We start from the raw sequence: 21,068 nt of genomic DNA on the forward strand, positions 1-21,068 counted from the left end.
CTTTGTATAATCTTTTGGTGGATTTAGCTCTCTATTGTTTTGGATCCAACCATTTGGAGCTATTATGCAAATACTGTAACTATGTTTGCTTAAGGTAATAGTGCCTTATACTTCTTGTTTACCTCTAACTTGGCTGTAGTTCTATAGCCTAACATGGTTCCTCACACTAAAAGCTTGTAGTATCTTCATTGCTATAACTGAAACACCAATCCTGTAGTGTCCTAGTCAATCCAGCTCCATAGTGTTTTGGTATCTCCTATCCCCTAGTGTTTTGGTGGACTCTAGCCTGTAGTGTTTTAGAGGATTCAGTCCTTCAGTGTCTTGAAGTATCTAGCCCCCTAGTATTCTGGTTAATCCAGCTTCATAGTGTCTTGGTCAATTCAGCTTCATTGTGTCTTGGTCAATCTATCTTCATAATGTTTTGGACAATCCAGCTTCATAGTGTCTTGGTAAATCCATCTTCATAGTGTCCTGGTCAATCCAGCTTCATAGTGTCTTGGTAAATCCAGCTTCATAGTGTCCTGGTCACTCCATCTTCATAGTGTCCTGGTCACTCCATCTTCATAGTGTCCTGGTCAAACCATCTTCATAGTGTCCTGGTCAATCCAGCGTCATAGTGTCTTGGTAAATCCAGCTTCATGGTGTCCTGGTCACTCCATCTTCATAGTGTCCTGGTCACTCCATCTTCATAGTGTCCTGGTCAATCCAGCTTCATGGTGTCCTGGTCACTCCATCTTCATAGTGTCCTGGTCACTCCATCTTCATAGTGTCCTGGTCAATCCAGCTTCATAGTGCCTTGGTGTCTCCAGCCCTCTAGTTACTTGGTGAATACAGCATTGAGATACACCATGGAGATACACCATGGAGATACACCATGGAGATACATCATTTAGACACAGCATTGAGATACATTGAGATACATAATTGAGATACAGAAACATAGAAACATAGAATGTGACGGCAGATAAGAACCATTCGGCCCATCTAGTCTGCCCAGTTTTCTAAATACTTTCATTCGTCCCAGGCCTTATCTTATAGTTAGGATAGCCTTATGCGTATCCCACGCATGCTTAAACTCCTTTACTGTGTTAACCTCTACCACTTCAGCTGGAAGGCTATTCCATGCATCCACTACCCTCTCAGTAAAGTAATACATCCTGATATTATTTTTAAACCTTTGTCCCTCTAATTTTAGACTGTCCTCTTGTTGTGGTAGTTTTTCTTCTTTTAAATATAGTCTCCTCCTTTACTGTGTTGATTCCCTTTATGTATTTAAATGTTTCTATCATATCCCCCCTGTCTCGTCTTTTCACCAAGCATTACAGCATTGAGATATATTTAGATACAGCATTAAGATACGCCATTGAGATACCGCATTGAGATACATCATGGAGAAACAGCATTGAGACACAGCATTGAGACAGAGTGCTTTTGGTGACTTTAGACTCCTTTAAGAAACCGTAAAATTACATGAAGGAAGAGGTCAGCTGATACCATGTTAATATGATGTGAAGCCCATGAGTTAAACTAGTAAATGACCAATCATGTTTCCTGTCACCAACACAACCTGTTCCCTGAAACAGGGGAAGACTGAAAATGACATGGGACCTAGAGGAAAATAGGCAATTAGACAAACTACCCCAAACCAATATCAGCCAGAGACTACCCATCCCCTGTCCGCCAGAGACCCACCATCCCCTGTCCGACAGACTTCACATTCCCTGTCCGCCGGAAACCCCAATCCCATGTCTGCCAGAGACTCCCCATTCCCTGTCCGCCAGAAACCCCAATCCAATCCCCAACCCCAATCTGCCAGATACCCACCATGCCCTGTCCGCCAGAGACTCCCCAGTCCCTGTCATCCAGAAACCCCAATCCCATGTCTGCCAGAGACCCACCATTCCCTGTCCGCCAGAGACTCCCCATTCCCTGTCAGCCGGAAACCCCAATCCCATGTCTGCCAGAGACCCACCATTCCCTGTCCGCCAGAGACTCCCCATTCCCTGTCAGCCGGAAACCCCAATCCCATGTCTGCCAGAGACCCACCATGCCCTGTCCACCAGAGACTCCCCATTCCCTGTCAGCCGGAAACCCCAATTCCATGTCTGCGAGAGACTCCCCATTCCCTGTCAGCCAGAAACCCCAATTCTATGTCTGCCAGAGACCCACCTAGCCCTGTCCGCCAGAGACTCCCTGTAAGGGCTCCAAGCACTCCAGTCGACACCAAAACCACCGTAGTCTCCTTCTGAGAGCAAGACAGGAACAAGCTCTTAAAATAGCTTAGAAGTGATTATCCAAAGGAGCATGCAGAGCATAGCAATCCCTTGTAGTGATATAGCAATTCCCCCAATAAGAGACAGGACTAGATTGAGGATGAAGAAGAGCTGTCTAAAACTTTATTTTCCTTGGGACTAGCCCATATGGTCATTACATTAACATTGCAGTGAAAACTCAATAAAATTACAAACAGTCAAATCATAGCAGGCAACATACAGTGACTTATTATAACACAATGGCATATTTTTAGAAGAAGTGGAGGAGACAATAATTAACAGAAAATATCTCACGTGCCTGCAGAATTAGCAATATGCAAATCTACCCGAATATGCAAATGAACCAGTCTTGCTATTCAGGTAGTGCATATTACTGTTGCTACCAACAGAGGGCACTAGACAAGCTCCATAGCCAAATCCACCTAGTTGGTAGCAAACCTCAGCGGTACAGGAGAGCAGGCAATACATTCCAGGGGCCATAGTCACATGGCAGGAGGCTGGCAATCAGTCTTCTCCAATGCCCAGTGGCGAGGCTGGTTCCGCCACTCTCCCCATTCCCTGTCCGCCGGAAACCCCAATCCCATGTCTGCCAGATACCCACCATGCCCTGTCCGCCAGAGACTCCCCATTCCCTGTCCACCGGAAACCCAAATCCTATGTCTGCCAGAGACCCACCATCCCCTGTCCGCCAGAGACTCCCCATTCCCTGTCCGCCAGAAACTCCAATCCCATGTCTGCCAGAGACTCCCCACTCCCTGTCAGCCAGAAACCCCAATCCCATGTCTGCCAGAGACCCACCATGCCCTGTCCGCCAGAGACTCCCCATTCCTTGTCAGCCAGAAACCCCAATCCCATGTCTGCCAGAGACCCACCATGCCCTGTCCGCCAGAGACTCCCCATTCCCTGTCAGACGGAAACCCCAATCCCATGTCTGCCAGAGACCCACCATGCCCTGTCCACCAGAGACTCCCCATTCCCTGTCAGCCGGAAACCCCAATTCCATGTCTGCCAGAGACTCCCCATTCCCTGTCAGCCGGAATCCCCATTCCCTGTCAGCCGGAAACCCCAATTCCATGTCTGCCAGATACTCACCATGCCCTGTCCGCCAGAGACTCCCCATTCCCTGTCAGCCGGAATCCCCAATCCCCCGTCAGCCGGAAACCCCAATTCCATGTCTGCCAGATACTCACCATGACCTGTCCGCCAGAGATTCCCCATTCCCTGTCAGCCGGAATCCCCAATCCCCCGTCAGCCGGAAACCCCAATTCCATGTCTGCCAGATACTCACCATGCCCTGCCCGCCAGAGACTCCCCATTCCCTGTCAGCCAGAATCCCCAATCCCCCATCAGCCGGAAACCCCAATCCCATGTCTGCCAGATACCCACCATGCCCTGTCCGCCAGAGACTCCCCATTCCCTGTCAGGCGGAATCCCCCATCAGCCGGAAACCCCAATCCCATGTCTGCCAGATACCCACCATGCCCTGTCCGCCAGAGACTCCCCATTCCCTGTCAGCCGGAATCCCCCATCAGCCGGAAACCCCAATCCCATGTCTGCCAGATACCCACCATGCCCTGTCCGCCAGAGACTCCCCATTCCCTGTCAGCCGGAATCCCCCATCAGCCGGAAACCCCAATCCCATGTCTGCCAGATACCCACCATGCCCTGTCCGCCAGAGACTCCCCATTCCCTGTCAGCCGGAAACCCTAATGCCATGTCTGCCTGATACCCACTATGCCCTGTCTGCCAGAGACTCCCCATTCCCTGTCCGCCGGAAACCCCAATCCCCCGTCATCCTGAAACCCCAATCCCATGTCTGCCAGAGACCCACCATCCCATGTCCACCAGTGCTCAGTCCACCCTGCACCCCCAAAGGCCAGTGTGAAATGTCCTGTCTAATGATTGGTGCTCTGTGCAGCTCGAATGCCATTAAATAAAGAGAACAATAATTAATGATTAAACAGGACAGGGTTTACATGCCAGGTTATCAAGTGAAGGGTTAATTATTTATTTTACTGTTTTCAGTCTGAGGATTTGGGTTTATTGTAATTGAAGGAGTGTTGAAGTTATGTCTGTGGATGATATTTATTTAGTAAAGTCCATGGCTGTTTTACCACTTTTTTTTTTTTTTTTAGAGATAATGGATACAAAATTAAGAAAAATAAAGAAAAGTCACTTTCTCTCTTTTTGCAGATTTCCCAGCAAGATAACCTTTTTCATCTGTTTCCTACTCAAACCAGAAGCTTAATGGTGTTTATTGACTTAAATGAGAAAGGATTGACAGGGAACAGTTCCCCTTTAAAAGTCAATCTCAGCACCATAAGCACTTCCTATCATTCCTATATTTTAACCCTTTAGAATACATCCCCTCTCTCCCTACATCAATTCTATACACTCTTATTTCATTTTATGTTTTACTATTTCTGGTTTGTTTTCATCTACACAGCTCATACCATTATATAAATATGCATTTACAGTAGTGGGTGTGGATGTGTACCTGTTTATTTATAGATATATATCTTACTTTGTCTTGCCCTGGATGCTAAAGCTAGTTGTTCCAGCCCCACTCAACATTGTTGGCTTGTTCACTTAAATGTTATTCACCAATCTGCTTATCTCTAAAGACTTTCCCCTTATTTTATTGATACCCGAATGTCTTGCTTGACCAATCCTCACCTCCTCTGTGCCTCTCCATTCCATAACTTTATTGCAGGCCCTTTTAAACCCTATCATCTCTGTCTTCCACAGTCTGAGATAAAAAGTTCCCTTCTGGAAACCAGAACAGTTCTCAGCTGCCCGCCCACCCTCACCACCCAAGCTCTTTATTGCATTTATAGATAGAATCTCCCATATAATTTTAGATAATTAGAAATGACAGCTACAAACACTACCTGCATTCAGAACATTCCTACTCCCTTAACCCCTAACACTCAGTCCTCACTCTCCTTACTGCTGCCCACTCTGCTTTCTCAAAGTGCCTACTCATAGGAGCAACGCTCTATCTTCTCCTTTTCTCTCCTCTCCCTCAGCATCAAAATATCTCCTTACACTCACTTACCTGAAGAACACAATCACATCCACGTTAATCGATCTCATGCCCTGCACTCATTTCTCTATTCTCTCTCTCTCCTGCTCCTACCCAATCTTATCCTAGACCCCACTCATATAAAAGCCATTCACACCTTCTGTCACTATCTCTCCTCCTGCTTCTAGCAACGCCCTTCACCTCGTCTGCTCACACTAAGAAAACCAGAAACCCCACAAACCTCATCCACATACCCTGCAGTTTATCCTCCTTTTCAACATTCAGTGTGCACTCTGGAACACCCGTTCCATCTGTAGCAATATTAAATCAACAGCCATACACGACCTCTTTATCTCTTATTCCCTCACACTTCTAGCGATCACTGAGACCGGGCTTTCCCCCTCTGATGCTGCTACTCCAGCTTCTTTATGTTTAGGTGCACTACAATTCTACAATGTACAATGTACTGATACCGGAGAAACTGACAGAAGCGAAGCACAGAGAGATGGACACAGGTTTCTTCAGGAAGGAAGAGATTCTTTATTGGATCACCGATCGGGACTCAGAGGGACTAGCGTCACCAAAATACAACAAGTTCTGAGTCCCGGACAATAGTGCAGGCTCCTTATATAGGCACATAACTCCTCCCATATTAAGCTCCACCCGCACATTCTCTTGACCAATCAATACAAATAAGAATTAACTTCCTGCTTGACCGCATGGCTTGTCCAGCACAATGGAGGAGGGGAATACTACATCCTGTATTCTTGCACATGCTCCGTACACTACTGATCGTATCTTGCCTCGTGCAACCAACTGATCGATACGTCAGCATATGCACGTACACATGCCACGTGGTAATCTCGGCCTACTAAATTTATTTTTACCGAGATTCCACCACATTCCCCCCTTTGATGCCTCTTGATATTTCACAATTACTTGAGGCATCACTTAACCTTGGTTTGCATACCCCGCAAGTTACCTTGAACCAGACCAGACTTAACTTATGACGTGAATCATCAACACTCATCTTCCTGCATTGGTTCTCCCTGATCTAGAGCCTCATATTTATAAATTGCCATTATCTGTGCAGCAGCCTTCCTCTCTGCTATATTTTCTATCAGGCTTTGCACAGACCTAACTACTAAGGGTATAAGACACGGCAGGAGTAGACACAACATTAAAATCAGTAGGACTCCACCTACCACTGCCTTAAGCCCTCCAAACCACTCATACCAGCTACCAAACCAACTACTTGGATTATACCCTTTCCATACCTGAGTAGGCACATGCGCTAGTTTAACCATATGGCTAGTAAGCTCAGCTATTGCTTGCCCTTCGTCATCTATTTGAAGACAGCAATTGCTCAGGTTAAACTTCCCACATACACCTCCCTCTACTGCCAAAAGGTAATCCAAGGCTAATCTATTTTGGTAGACTGCTGTCCTCATCCTGGTATTATGCTTCGCTAGAAGATTGAGCGCTTGTGATGTCTCGTTAGTAATAATCTCAACCACCGCCTGTAATCTTATAATACGGTTGAGCATATAAATAGGGGTTCTATAACCAAAGGTACCATCTTCTGCCCACGTGGCTGGCACATAATAATCTATAATACGCTGGGGAGGCCATTCATTATCTTCCCAGGCACCTATCTCTATGGGTCCCCTTTTCTTCCTATGATTCACATCATACACTTTAACACCTAAAGTCTCACCTGTTTCAATCGGTAACAAGAAGAAGGATGGTTTGAGCATACCCAACACACATGCCCCTTCCCAGTCCTGTGGCAACTCCGAATAGGCTTTCTTACCACAGATCCAGTACAAATTTGCTGGGGCTCTCCAGGTAGATGTGATGGATAAATCAAACCACACATCCTTTAAATTGGCGTATCTAGCAAACGGGTTAGATGGTTCTGAGACATTTGAAGCCGACCACCAAGTTGTATTCTTTGTATCATCATCATAAGCTTTTTGCCCTAGACAAGTTAATTCTCCTACAGAAGTATTATACATTATTCCTTTCCTTGCTATGCAAACATAACCTATGATGGAGGTCTTTAATCTCCACTCAGATTTACCTCTAACACTCATATGATAATCGGCTTGTGTAGATATTAGTTGGTCAACTGCCTCAGAACCGGACATTACCTCCTTTGCTTCCCAAGGCCATTGGTCTCCCATGTTAGTACCTCCACACACATAGCAGTTGGTAACATTAAGACTACCGGCAATACTTTCAGCTAAATCAATGAACAGGTTTTTAGCATTATGGGGGATCTTATTATCTATGCTCATCTCTTCATAAAAGGAATGGTATACTTGATGAGTTTGGGAGGATACCGTATCAGTCTCTATCCCTATAAACAATACTGTCCCAGGATCTAAACCCGTCCCGTATATTTGAAACCCAAATAAATTGCCATATTTGTCTAAGAACTTGTCGGGGTTATTTATAAGTATATGGACTGGGTTGCATTCCATAGACTTACAATATGGGCTGGTAGGCAACTTAGTCACTATCATGTCTTTGTCTACTGTCTGTCCCCAAGTTGCCCACCCCACACAAGACCAATATGGGCAAAAGTTATAGTCTCTATTTGGGCATCTAGGACTCACATATTTATTTTTACTACTGGGACAAATATATTTATCATTAGACCCATACGTCCTCTCCCATCTAAGATCCCCACATACATTCCACGGCTTTCTACCACTTGATATCGCCTTACACGCATCAAATAGCAGAACACCCGAAGAATGTACGGATTCTAACACCGTCTTATTAATTAGGGTCCCCTGAGGATCTCCATTCCTGAGAGTCAACCAAATTGTACGGGGTTGATACTCTGGACTGAAGCACTTAGGTTCTCCTATTCCTAAATGGCACACACTATAGTCTATATTTAGGTATCTACATCTCGATACATCTCCTTTACACTCATATTGTGAATGCCAAATTAGGGTTTGGGAAATATGGTTACCTGTTCTTGTAGTCTTAATGCATACCTCACAGCTAGGAGTGTCGGTACCTCTACCTTCCTGAATATAAAAATACACATAAATAAACATTATCATCAACACATCTTTCGCCGTCATCCTCAGTCTTCGTCCGTGCGAAGGCACCTCAGCTTCCAGGATGTAAGGGCTGCAGGGAATGGAGTTCTGCTCGTCTTCACAGGAGTCCCTTCGAGACTTTCCCTGGCTTATATACTATACGTCGGTGGGCGGACAGGCTTTATTATGGCCTTCTCACTCACGCACCAAATCCCAAAAATAATAAAATTTTGTAATCCACAATAGTTCCTCGTTACTCCGACTGAGTCGTGCGTTTCAACCGGATCTTGCAGGGATTCTCTGGATCTGCTGTAACTTGCCAAGAATCGACTGCTGCTGGTTTAACCCTGGAGTGATGTATCCACGGAGTCACTTCGGCTACTTTTATCGCTGTAGGGGTAGACAAAAGAACAACATAAGGACCTCTCCACTTGGGCCCTAACGGTACATTATTCCACTCTTTAATCCACACTTGATCTCCTGGATGATAACTATGAACTGGGGGATAAATATTCACAGGTAATCTATCTTGTACCCATTTCTGTACCTCCTCCATAGTCTTACCCAACTCTACAACCTGCTGCCGGGTAATTCCTTCTCCCAACTGACTCAAGTCCCCCCTTAAGTTACCAAGTACGGGAGGTGGTCGCCCATACATGATTTCAAAAGGAGAGAGGCCCATCCTTCTGGTAGGGGTACTGCGGATTCGCAATAAAGCTATGGGTAAGAGAACGTTCCACTTAAGTTGGGTTTCCTGACACATTTTAGCAAACTGATTCTTAATAGTTCTATTCATTCTCTCTACCTTACCAGAACTCTGGGGTCTATATGCCGTATGAAGCCTCCACTTTATACCAAGCATATGAGTCAGTTGTTGTAGGCACTGATGAACAAAAGCTGGACCATTGTCCGATCCTATAGAGCAGGGTAGTCCATATCGGGGTATTATTTCTCGTAGCAGGAATCTCACAACTTCTCCTGCTTTCTCTGTACGAGTAGGACATGCTTCTACCCAGCCTGAATAGGTGCACACAATTACCAGCAGGTAACGATGTCCACCCGATTTAGGCATCACTGTAAAGTCAATTTGTAAATCGGACATGGGGAGTCCCCCCATAAACTGGACTCCTGGTGGCTTTACTGGTCCTTGTCTTGCATTATTTTTAGCACACGTTACACATCTTCGTACAATGGCCTGAGTCAAGTTGGACAATCTTGGTATGTAGAAATGTTTTCTGAGAGATTCTTCTGTGCTGTCTCTCCCAGAATGTGTCCTGTTGTGATAATTTTGGACAATTTCTACCGCTAGTGATGCTGGTATGACTATTCTTCCATCTTCTAGCTGATACCACTTGTTCTCCAAATACTTTCCTGGTTCAGTCTTTAACCACTCCTCTTCTTGAGCTGTATAAACTGGAGTCCATTGAGACAGTGGAGTTGGTATAAGAGCAGCTATATGCCCCACATATTCCTGTCTTCCTGATTCAGCGGCACGCTTAGCTGCACTATCTGCCATCCGATTTCCCTTGGTTACATCACCATCTCCTCTCAGATGCGCTCGACAATGTATGATACCGACTTCTTTCGGCTCCCATACTGCTTCCAATAGTTGTAGGATTTCAGCTGCGTACTTGATTTCTTTGCCTTCTGAATTCAGTAGTCCTCTTTCTTTATACAAAGCTCCGTGGGCATGAGTGGTTAAAAACGCATATTTGGAGTCCGTGTAGATGTTCACTCTTAAACCTTCAGCCAATTGTAACGCTCGTGTCAGTGCTATCAATTCTGCCTTTTGTGCTGATGTTCCTTTCGCCAGTGGCCGAGCTTCTATCACCTTGTCTATTGTTGTTACTGCATATCCTGCATAGCGGATCCCTTCTTTCACATAACTACTGCCGTCGGTATAATATTGAACATCGGGGTTCTGGATGGGAAAATCACGAAGATCTGGTCTACTTGAGAATACTTCATCCATTACTTCCAAACAATCATGTTGACTTTCAGTAGGTTGTGGCAAAAGGGTAGCTGGATTTAAGGTGTTTACAGTCTCTAAATGCACTCTTGGGTTTTCACACAACATTGCTTGATACTTAGTCATACGGCTGTTACTAAACCAATGATTTCCTTTGTAATCCAACAACGTCTGTACTGCATGTGGGACTCGTACATAAAGTTCTTGACCCAGAGTGAGTTTATCGGCTTCAGCTACTAGCAGGGCGGCTGCAGCTACGGCTCTTAGACAAGGTGGAAGTCCGCTGGCCACTGCATCCAGTTGCTTAGACATATAGGCAACAGGTCTTTGCCATGATCCCAAGTACTGTGTCAATACTCCCACAGCCATTCTTCTTTGCTCATGTACATACAGGTAGAATGGTTGTGTGTGATCAGGTAGACCTAATGCTGGGGCACTCATCAAAGCCTTCTTCACATCTTCAAATGCCGTTTGCTGTTCTTGAGTCCATAAGAAGGGGTCGTGTTCTGTACCTTTGATAGCTGCATACAGAGGTTTTGCCAGTATCGCGTAGCTGGGAATCCATATCCTACAGAAGCCTGCTGCCCCCAAGAATTCTCGCACTTGTCTTCTATTCTTGGGTATCGGTATTTGGCACACAGCTTCTTTTCTCTCTGGCCCCATAATTCTTTGACCTTCAGAGATATGGAATCCCAGATATTTGACAGTTGGCAAACACAACTGAGCCTTCTTTCTAGACACCTTGTATCCTGCCTTCCAGAGAATGTGTAGTAGATCGTGCGTTGCTTGCTGACAGATTTCTTTTGTAACTGCTGCTATCAACAAGTCATCTACATACTGTAACAATACACACTCTCCTGGGATGGACTCGAAATCCAGTAGATCTTGACTTAGAGCTGAACCAAATAGGGTAGGTGAATTTTTAAACCCTTGGGGCAGTCTTGTCCAGGTCATTTGGCGTTTTGAGCCCGTTACAGCGTTCTCCCATTGGAAAGCGAAAATACATTGACTTTCTGCGGCAATTCGGAGGCAAAAGAAGGCATCTTTGAGGTCTAAGACTGTAAAATAAGTAGCCCCGCCCGGAATTAAAGCAAGCAGGTTATATGGATTGGGCACAACTGGATGTATACTAACAACCGCATCATTTACTGCTCTCAAGTCCTGCACAGGTCGATACTCATCTGTGCCGGGCTTTTGAACAGGCAGCAATGGGGTGTTCCAGGGGGAAGTACAGAATTTTAGGATACCATACCGTATGAACTTATCCAGATAAGATTGGATGTTCTTCTTAGCCTTCTGCGGGATGTGATATTGTCTTAGGCTCACTGGATAAACCCCAAGTTTTAGTTCAATTTTAATAGGTGGAATATTGCGGGCCAGTCCTGGTGGGTTGTTCTCTGCCCAAACTCCTGGTATGTTGAATAAGGACTCATCACTCCTAGGGTTTTGGCTAGTCAACGCTGTATAAAGTCGCCACTCTTCTTCCTTTGGTACAGATAATGTCATAATACCTGAAGGTCCATTAAACTTTAAGGATGTTGTTCCATTTGGTAGGAACGTAATCTGCGCTTGTAATTTAGATAGCATATCACGTCCCAGCAATTGGACTGGACATTCAGGCATATAAAGGAATTGATGTTTTACTACGTGGCCTCCCAATGTACAGAGTCGACTTTTAAGAACCGGTTTTTCAGCACTTCTTCCAGTTGCTCCTATTACAGTAATAGTCCTTCCAGATGGAGGAGCAACTAGATTAGTCACCACTGAATGTTCAGCACCAGTGTCGATCATGAACGCACTCCTTTTTCCCCCTATTGATACATCGACCATAGGCTCCGCTCGACCAAGGGGGATGGAGCCCGGTCGGTATCAATAGTCCTCCATGACCGTGTCAGCCAATCCTACAAAGTCCCTGCCTTCTCTATCGCGGGACCTTTGCGCTGCTGGGAAATACCTATCTTCCCTAACACTTCCTCTGTTCCCATTGCTAACCTCTATTACCATTACTCCCTCCGGGGCCTCCTCTACCCCTCGCTCTGCCTCTAAAGTTTCCATAACCTGTCCTAGGTCTGTCTCTCTCACACTGTTCTCTTCGAGGACACTCATTTCTCCAATGCCCTTCTTCCCTACAGTATGCGCACTGATTTCTACTTAGAGGTTCCTCATTCCACTTACTATCGCCTCTATCTGGGCCCCGTCTATCTACGCCTGCGATCGCTACCGCTAGCATATCTGCCTTTCTACGCATCTTGCGCTCTTCCTCTTTCTTACTTTCTGTTTCCCTGTTCATATATACTTTATTCGCTACCTCCATTAGTTGGGTGATGGACATACCTGCAAACCCTTCTAACTTCTGTAGCTTGCGCTTAATATCTCCGTAAGCTTGGCTGACAAAGGCGGAGTTCACCATTCGGGAATTATCTGCGTCTTCCGGATTAAAGGGGGTATACAAGCGGTATGCCTCCAATAATCGGTCATAAAAGACACTGGGCGCTTCATCACTTTTCTGAATCACCTCAACTGTCTTCGACATATTAATGGCTTTCTTTCCTCCAGCTTTCATGCCAGCAATTATAGCGTCTCTATAGGCTCTGAGTTGAACCATATCAGCACCATTTACATTCCAATCGGGATCGGTGTTGGGATAATGTGTTGCGGCCAATGCTGATGGATTGGCTTGGTTTAAAGTACGGGCTTTATCCTCTAGCGCTTTAATGGCCGCTTGATTAATTCTTGTCCTTTCCTCATTGTTGAACAAAGTCATTAATAACTGCTGGCAATCAGCCCATGTCGGGTTATGTGTCTGTACTATTGAGGTGAACAGATCAGTCATAGCTTGTGGTTTCTCAGTATACGAGGAATTGTGGGTCTTCCAATTTAAGAGATCGGTTGTCGTGAACGGGACATATACGAAGACTGGGTCAGCATGTGCCATTTGGCCTGCGGCATCGATATAGGCTGACCCGGGATTCAGACGAAGAGGCATCTGATAATGTTTTAATTGTTGGGTACCGGTCAGTTGTCGGGTTTGTATGGGGCTACGTGGAGGGGCGTCAGTTATGGGTTCCAGTCGGGGAGAAATAGGGCATGAGGATGTGGGAGCTTGGTTTTGGGAAAAGGTAGTAAATAAAACACTTCGAGCCGAGCTAGAAGAAGCTTGACCGGAAGTCTGAAGTGGCGCCAAATCAGGATATTCGGATCTAATGGGGATTGGCTCTGGTTCCGGAAGGGGAGATTTAGTACGAGAGGGGGTGGATTCTGTACTGGAGGAGGAAGCGGAAGTGGATGAGGGCAATGAGGGAAGGGTTGCAGGACTTCCTGCATTTGCGTCACTTCCTCTTAATGGAAAGTAAGGGGGCGGCAAAGGGATCTCGGACTCAGGGGGCGTGTCCAAAATGGGCCTAACACCAGTTCTAGTGGACAAACAAGTCCTAGCTACCATGAGGCGACATTGCTCCTCGTGGCATGTCTGAAGCCATTTTGGCGAGTCATTTACGGCCTGTCTCCAACAATCAATATAAGGAAACTGGCCGTAAAGTTCAGGCCTACCCGATACAGCCACGTGTAAGCGCTGTACCAGAGTTGGATCCAAACTGCCACGTGGCGGCCATGCCGCAACCAAAGTAGGCCACTCCCTAGTACACAAAGTGACCAAACGTACAGGAGACATTTTAACCCCAAAATCACAAGTTTTGAATCCCTTTTTAAAATTCTTCACCATACAACCTAAGGGATCCGGAATCGTTGACTGCGACGCGCCCATACTTATCAATGGAACGTCGTTGACAACGAATACTATGCACGCGTACTATTCAACAGTCACACCCGTTTCCTCTGGCAACAGCACCACGTGGTACGGTTACCAAGTGAAACGTATACAATAACACAATAAACACTCAGGGAATTCCCGTACACACACAGCTGTTACACCAGTCACTAGATAATCAATAGTATGCCCTTTGGCGAAACTATACAGTCACCCACGCTATAATTCTCTATATACGAATTACCCGTCTATAACACACCCCAGTAACATCGTCTTTTACAAATAGCGGTTACAGTACGGTTAGCATAGGTCAAAGCACAAGTTAAGGTCACAATACAATTATTAGTGGTTATGGTGTTAAACATGCAATGGACGACAATGATTAGTACTTATATACAGTGTCAGTAAATATACAGGGTTATGGTACCGTGCACTATAATACAGCAACACACTATTAACACTCTCGCTAGACGGCTGAGCTCGCGCTATCTAACAATATATACACTTTACTAAACAATCTTTATCACATTTACATTTATCACATTTACAATTCCCAACTAAACTATTGGCCAGTACCTTGAATGGACTACCAAAAACAATCTACATACGTTTTGGTTAGCCACACTGCCCAAGCACCACATATAGCGAGCTAGAGGACCGAATTTACACAGACGCCTCTTAGTCGATTACTATCAAAAATCTAGTGGGTTCCAAATTTACACGCCTTCCCACTTAGCCAAGATAGATTGAGAGCTAGCGAACCGAATTTACACAGACGCCGCTTAGTCTCCCGGTCCCTCCGACCTAGCGAACAAAATATACACCCTAGAACGCTAGTCTAGATAAGACACCGGTGTCCGGCTAGGGCTATTTACACCAGAGACCCGCCTGACTAACAAAATCAAACGGTCTGACTAAAGAGCGTTCGATCGAGCGGTGCGCCTTCGCTCCTTCCCTCCGACAGAGGGGGCAGATTCCATACACAAATAACCCCTTATGGGCCTACCGCACAATCGGTATACCCCTAGTGGGTCTGCCGTCTAAAACAGCAGTTGTCTTACCTCCTCGTTCCTGAACCTGAGTTCACACTCATCGACGGGGACACCCCAGCACTTCTCACGTAGAGGCCGATGATCTCCTGGACAACAGACCAGTGGCGCCGAGACGAAGGGAGGTCCACGCAGAAGTTCAGGGGTGCAGCCGTAGAGAACGTGGGCAAAGATAGACCGTCTCACGCCTCTGCCTCTCAGCTACCGTTGAACGATGAGCTTCCCGGCCAATGCACCAAATGATACCGGAGAAACTGACGGAAGCGAAGCACAGAGAGATGGACACAGGTTTCTTCAGGAAGGAAGAGATTCTTTATTGGATCACCGATCGGGACTCAGAGGGACTAGCGTCACCAAAATACAACAAGTTCTGAGCCCCGGACAATAGTGCAGGCTCCTTATATAGGCACATAACTCCTCCCATATTAAGCTCCACCCGCACATTCTCTTGACCAATCAATACAAATAAGAATTAACTTCCTGCTTGACCGCATGACTTGTCCAGCACAATGGAGGAGGGGAATACTACATCCTGTATTCTTGCACATGCTCCGTACACTACTGATCGTATCTTGCCTCGTGCAACCAACTGATCGATACGTCAGCATATGCACGTACACATGCCACGTGGTAATCTCGGCCTACTAAATTTATTTTTACCGAGATTCCACCACAGTACCTTTCAGCCTATCCTCCCTGCCCCTGCCCTATCTTTTACTTCATTTAAAGTTCACACTGTCCACATATTTAAGCCCACTCCTTTAGGAATTGTCATCATCTATCGCCAGGGGCGGACTGACCGGTCAAGCACTTCGGACATGGTCCGAGGGCCCGGCCGGGAGGGGGGCCCGCCATCAGGGGGCCCGGCCGCCCCTTTAAATGCTGCAGCCGCCTGTGCGCTCTCTTAAGAGCCTCAGGGGGCTGCAGCTTCTCACCTCCCCTCCCCTGTAGCTGTGCGGTCCGCGGTGCCCGGCCGGAGTGATAGGAAGGTGCTCAGTGTGCACCTTCCTGTCAGTCCGGCCGGGTACAGGAAACAGAAACTTCTGTTCCGCGCGGAACAGGAGTTTCTGTTTCCTGTACCCGGCCGGACTGACAGGAAGGTGCACACTGAGCACCTTCCTATCACTCCGGCCGGGCACCGCGGACCGCACAGCTACAGGGGAGGGGAGGTGAGAAGCTGCAGCCGCCTGAGGCTCTTAAGAGAGCGCACAGGCGGCTGCAGCATTTAAAGGGGCGGCCGGGCCCCCTGATGGCGGGCCCCCCTCCCGGCCGGGCCCTCGGACCATGTCCGAAGTGCCCGACCGGTCCGAAGTGTGCACCTTCCTATCACTCCGGCCGGGCACCGCGGACCGCACAGCAGCTCGGCCACGCTTCAGGGGAGGGGGTAAAAAGAGAGTGGGAGGGGGAGAGGGGGTGTTAAAAAGAGAGTGGGAGGGGGGGGGGTTTAAAAAGACAGTGGGGGGGTTTAAAAAGAGAGTGGGAGGGGGGGTTAAAAAGAGAGTGGGAGGGGGGGTTAAAAAGAGAGTGGGGGGTTAAAAAGAGAGTGGTAGGGGGGGTTAAAAAGAGAGTGGGGGTTAAAAAGAGAGTGGGAGGGGGGGTTAAAAAGAGAGTGGGGGGGTTAAAAAGAGAGTGGAAGGGGGGGTTAAAAAGAGAGTGGGAGGGGGGGTTAAAAAGAGAGTGGGAGGGGGGGTAAAAAGAGAGTGGGAGGGGTTAAAAAGAGAGAGGGGGTAAAAAGAGAGTGGGAGGGGGGAAAAAGAGAGAGGAGGTGTAAAAAGAGAGAGGGAAGGGGGTAAAGAGGGAGGGGGTGTAAAAAGAGAGAGGGAAGGGGGTTAAGAGGGAGGGGGGTAAAAAGAGAGAGGGAGGGGGGTAAAAAGAGAGAGGGAGGGGGGTAAAAAGAGAGAGGGAGGGGGGTAAAGGGGGGGTAAAAAGAGAGAGGGAGGGGGTAAAAAGAGAGAGAGATGGGGAAAGAGAGAGAGGGGGGGAAATAGAGAGGGGGGTAAAAATAGAGAGGGAGCGGAGGTAAGAAGAGAGAGGGGGTAAGAAGAGAGAGGGAGGGGTAAGAAGAGAGGGAGGGTGGGTAAGAAGAGAGGGAGGGGGGTAAGAAGAGAGAGGGAGGGGGGTAAAAAGAGAGGGAGGGGGAGTAAGAAGAGAGGGAGGGGGGTAAGAAGAGAGAGGGAGGGGGGTAAAAAGAGAGGGAGGGGGAGTAAGAAGAGTGGGGAGGGGGGTAAGAAGAGGGGGTAAGAAGAGGGGGAGGGGGGGTAAGAAGAGGGGGAGGGGGAGTAAGAAGAGGGAGGAGTTAGAGGTGGGAGTAAGAAGAGGGGGAGGGGGGAGTAAGAAGAGGGGGAGAGTAAGAAGGGGGGTAAGAAGAGAGTGAGTAAGAAGAGGGTGGGAGTAAGAAGGGGGTAAGAAGAGGGGGAGGGGGGTAAGAAGAGGGGAAGGGGGGTAAGAAGAGGGGGAGGGGGGAGTAAGAGGAGGGCAATTGCCCCCTCCCCTGTCCGCAGGCACCATGCGGGCAGCCGGCAGGAGAGGGAGGAAGAGAGGACCCGGGAGCTCAGCCTGCAGCTCCTCTGGGTCCTTCTTGCGCGAGCACAGATCGTTGCCGCGGTTACCACGGCAACGTTACGGCTCTTGCGAGAGTAAACTCTAGCCCTGGAGCTACGGGCTAGAGTTCACTCTCAACACTGTGACCACCAGGGATTGCTGGTGGTCGCAGTGGTGAGAGTGAACTCTAGCCCCATAAACACACTGCCCCCACACACCATACACATTCACACACTGCCCTCCATACACACACACACACTGCCCCCACACACACCATACACATTTACACACATTGCCTCACACACACATACACTGCCCACCCATACACACACAGCCCCCCCATACTAACATTGCCACACACATACACAGCCCCCTCATACACACATTGCCCCACACACCCTACACATTCACACACTACACCCACTCACACACACTGAACCTTTCACACACACTGCACCCCTTACACATTGCACCACTGCTCCTATACCCTACTACAGCCTCATATCCCAGCAGACCCCAGGTAAGTTGTCAAACTGTTCTTAAACGGTTTGACTACTTACTCTGGGAGGGGGGCACGGCCCTCCTGGCACCATAACGACTACACAGAGCAGTAGTGGTTATTGTGCATGGATTATTTCTTTAAATAATCTACAAGTGCCCCAGTAGCCAGCAAGCCAGCCAGCCCACAGGCCGGCCAGCCAGCCCACAGGCTGGCCAGTAGCCAGCCAGCCCACAGGCCACCAGTTAGGCTTACAGCCAGCAAGCCCACAGCCTGCCAACCGCAGCCAGCAAGCCACAGCCTGCCAGCCAGAAAGCCACAGCCAGCAAGCCACAGCCTGCCAGCCGCAGCCAGCAAGCCCACAGCCTGCCAGTCGCAGCCAGCAAGCCCACAGCCTGCCGGCAGTAGCCAGCAAGCCCACAGCCTGCCAGCCGCAGCCAGTAAGTCCATAGCCTTCCAGCAAGCCCACAGACTGCCAGCCAGCAACAGTAATTAAGGTAAGAGGAGCCAACTTGGCCTAGGTATCAGCGAGCTATGTTGTGTTGCTATATTGTGAATAGGAACCAGAGTGTTGGAGACCCCCCTCCAGGACCCATTAGACTCCATTGTAGTCTCTAATGGGACCTGGAGGAAATTCTTTCTAACACACTCTCTAAAGGACACTGAGATAGCCTCTGCTAGAATGCTCCCCCCCCATCCATGGTCCATTAGCCCTCAATTGTAGTCTCTACTGGGGCCTGGAGGCGACTGTTTCCAGCAGGGACACTGAGATGGCCTCTGTTAGAAAGACCCCCTTCCAAGCCTATTAGACTCCATTGTAGTCTCTAATAGGGCCTGGAGGGGATTCTTTCTAACACACTCTCTAAAGGACACTGAGATAGCCTCTGCTAGAAAGACCCCCCCTCCATGGCCCGTTAGCCCTCAATTGTAGTTTCTACTGGGGCCTTGAAGGGATTATTGCACTTTTGTTCCTTGTGTCTAAAGATTGTGTAGGGTGTGGCTGGAGGCGGTGCATGGAGGCAGGACATGGGTGGCGCTTGCTGCGGAGTATAGGTGGGGCCTGTAAGGGGGCCCTTGATTTATTTTGCCCGGGGGCCCTGAGGGTTCTCCGTTCGCCCAGGTCTATCGCCCCCCTCCACCTAAGGAGACATTCTACAATGAGCAATGTAATGAGATAGAAGAAGATAACAGAATGGGAAAGTTAAGAGATCTATTCAAGAAAATTGGGGAAAGTGGATGTGATAAAAGACAAAAATGGTAGAGAAGAAGATCAGATAAAGAAAAGATGGCAGGAATACACTGAAGATATATACAGGAAGGATCTTAACAGCAGTGATGACCTCAATAGTTGGTCCAATGAGATGGAACCAGAAATCCTGGTGAGCGAAGTGAGATGGGCCCTAGGATGTCTTGCAGATAACAAGGCTGCAGGAGTTGATGAAATCCCAATTGAACTATTCAAAATTCTGCAAGATTATACTGTGAAATTTCTGCTTGCCTTATGCCAACAAATTTGGAAAACGCAACAGTGGCCAAAAGACTGGAAAAGGTCAGTCTACATCACAATCCCCCAAAAAGGCAATGCCAAAGAGTGCTCCAATTATCGAACAATTGCACTAATTTCACATGCCAGCAAGGTAATGCTTAAGATCCTAAAAGCTTGAGTCAAGCAATATATGTACCAGGAATTACCAAATGTTCAAGCTGGGTTCTGCAGAGAACGAGGCACAAGAGATCAAATTGCCAATGTATGATGGATAATAGAGAAAGCCAGAGCGTTCCAGAAAAACATCTACTTCTGCTTCATAGACTACTCTAAAGCCTTTGACTGTGTGGATCACAACAACATGTGACACGTTCTTAAAGAGATGGGAGTACCAGATCATTTCATCCACCTCCTGAGGAATCTGTATGTGGACCAAGAAGCCACAGTCAGAACCGAACATGGTACAACAGAATGGTTAAAAATCTGGAAAGGAGTGCGACAAGGTTATATATTGTCACCTTATTTATTCAACTTATATGCGGAATACATAATGCGTAAGACTGGGCTGGATGAATCCAAAGCCGGAATCAATATTGCCTGAAGAAATAATGTGCGAAAGTAACCTCACCACTGGTACTTGAAGGGGCCTGCTTGCCAGCCTCTTGCCCCAGGATTATGGGTACTGCAAACAGACATGTTAAAAAAAAAGATATTACACTATCAACAAAGGTCCACATAGTCAGAACTATGGTATTCCCAGTAGTAACATACGAATGTGAGAGGTAGACTATAAAGAAGGCAGAGCGTCGTAGAATTGATGCCTTTGAACTGTGGTGTTGGCGAAAACTGCTTAGAATCCATTGGATTGCAAGAAGATCCAATAAATCTGTACTACAGGAAATCAAGACAAACTTTTCACTGGAAGCGATGATCATGAGGCTGAAGCTCAAATATTTTGTCCACATAATGAGAAGGCAGAATTCTCTAGAGAATACTCTGATGTTGGGATAGACTGAAGGCACACAAAGAAGGGGACAACAGAGACGGAGATGGATAGATGAAGTCACTGAAGCCACGAACATGAACTTGTTGGAGCTCAGAAGAGGCAGTAACTGACAGATGTATCTGGTGTGCTATGGTGCATATGGTCACGGAGAGTTGGATATGAATGGACGACTAAACAACAACAACAATCGCACCCCAGTCATCCTAGGCTATTTATTGAACATTTTTCTTCCTTGCTACCCCTCTTTCTCTCATCCAGCACTCCTACCCTCATACTTGGAGACTTTAACATCCCAATCAACAACCTCAACTGCCCTGATGCCTCCCAACTGCTCTCTGTAACCTCCTCCTTCAGCCTCACACAGTGGCCTACTTCAGAAACTCATACAGCAGGAA

The 21,068-nt window shown here is 47.3% G+C and overlaps 1 pseudogene; it reads left to right on the plus strand.

Annotated features, from left to right (window-relative positions):
• The first annotated feature begins 19,373 nt into the window (after nucleotides 1–19,373).
• LOC134612333 (uncharacterized) lies at nucleotides 19,374–20,034 on the plus strand (annotated as a pseudogene).
• The last annotated feature ends 1,034 nt before the right edge of the window (nucleotides 20,035–21,068 follow it).

Source organism: Pelobates fuscus, chromosome 5 (genome assembly GCF_036172605.1).
Source record: "Pelobates fuscus isolate aPelFus1 chromosome 5, aPelFus1.pri, whole genome shotgun sequence".
NCBI lineage: Eukaryota > Metazoa > Chordata > Amphibia > Anura > Pelobatidae > Pelobates > Pelobates fuscus.